Here is a 2,000-nt window from a genome sequence, read left to right on the forward strand (position 1 = left end):
TGAGCCCATCCCAACGTTAGTGACAATGTTGAGTGTCACTAACGTTGGCTCATTCTTCGTTCCTCATCGTTAGCTTCCACGTTAACAAAGTTAACGTGGAAGTTAACGTGGCTCTTGGGGGTTGTGTGGTTGCTCCAACGTTAGTGACAATGTTGAGTGTCACTAACGTTGTCGACAACTCTCCATCTCTTACGTTAGCTCCCACGTTAACTAAGTTAACGTGGGAGTTAACGTGGCTCTTTGCACCTTAGGCCAACGTTAGTGACAATGTTGAGTGTCACTAACGTTGTCATTAAAATCATGCAAAATCCTCATGAAATAATGTAAAATGCACAATGTATGCTTGAACTAAGGTCTGAGTGAATATTTGCCCAAAACTAACTTATTTCCTAAGAAAATGCATGAAATTACCTAAAAATAGTAAAGAAAAGGTCAGTGAAACTGGCCAAATGCCCTGGCATCAGTCATCTGCTTGTATCTTTCCCAAGCTTCATAGAGGTATTCACCATCTTTTTGCTTGAAGGTTTAAACATCTACTCTAAGCTTTCTCAGCTTTTGAGGAAGAAAGAATTTATCCAAGAAGGCCGTGATCATCTTATCCCGAGAGTCCAGGCTACCTTTAGGTTGTGAGTCCAACCATGTTCTAGCTCTGTCTCTTACAGCAAAAGGGAAAAGCATGAGCCTGTAGACTTCAGGATCTACTCCATTCGTCTTTATAGTTTCACAAATCTGTAAGAACTTAGTTAAAAACTGGTAAGGATCTTCAGATGGAAGTTCATGAAACTTGCAGTTCTGTTGCATTAGAGCAACTAATTGAGGTTTCAGCTCAAAATTGTTTGCTCTAATGGCCGGAATGGAGATGCTTCTTCCATCAAATTTGGACGTTGGTTTAGTGAAATCACCTAGCATTCTCCTTGCATTATTGTTGTTGGGTTCGGCTGCCATCTCCTTCTCTTGTTCGAAAATTTCAGAAAGGTTGTCTCTGGAATGTTGTAATTTAGCTTCTCTTAGTTTCCTTTTCAGAGTCCTTTCAGGTTCAGGATCAGCTTCAACAAGAGTGTCTTTTTCCTTGTTCCTGCTCATATGAAAGAGAAGAGAAAAAGAAAAGGAAGAAGAATCCTCTATATCTGGACAAAGAGGATCCTTATTATAAGTAGAAGAAGAAAGGAATAAAAGTGGAGAATCCAATCACAAGGGTGAGGATAGATGCAGCGATTGGAGATGAAGAGAGGTGAAAATAAGTGTTAGTAAATAAATAAATAAATAGAAGAAGAGGAGAGATAGAGAATTTCGAAAATAATTTTGAAAAAGTAGTTAGTGATTTTCAAAAATTAAAGATAAGATATAATTAAAATTAAAATTTAAAACAATCAATTAATTTTAAAAAGAATTTTGAAAAAGGGATGAGATATTTTTGAAAATTAAAGAGGGAAAAGTAGTTAGGTGGTTTTGAAAAAGATAAGAAACAAACAAAAAGTCAAATAGTTAGTTGAAAAAGATATTAAAGTCAAATTTGACAAGATAAGAAGATAAGGAGTTAGATAAGATATTTTGAAATTAAATTTTTGAAAAAATATAAAATTTTGAAAAAGATATGATAACAAGATAAGATAAGAAGATATGATAAAAAGATAGGATTGAAAAAGATTTAATTTTTAAAATTAAAATTAATTACTTAACTAACAAGAAACTAAAAGATATGATTCTAGAATTTAAAGATTGAACCTTTCTTAACAAGAAAGTAACAAACTTCAAATTTTTGAATCAATCACATTAATTGTTAGTGTAATCTCGAAACTTTGAAATAAAATTAAGAAAAAGATTTTTGAAAAAAATATTTTGAAATTTTCGAAATTAATAAGATAAAAATGAAAAAGATTTTATTTTTGAAAAGGTTTTGAAAAGATAGGATTTTTAATATTGAAAATTTGACTTGACTTGTAAGAAACAACTAATTTTAAAAATTTTTGACCAAGTCAACTCAAATTTTCGAAAATTTA

Source organism: Arachis duranensis, chromosome 9, assembly GCF_000817695.3.
Source record: "Arachis duranensis cultivar V14167 chromosome 9, aradu.V14167.gnm2.J7QH, whole genome shotgun sequence".
Taxonomy (NCBI): domain Eukaryota; kingdom Viridiplantae; phylum Streptophyta; class Magnoliopsida; order Fabales; family Fabaceae; genus Arachis; species Arachis duranensis.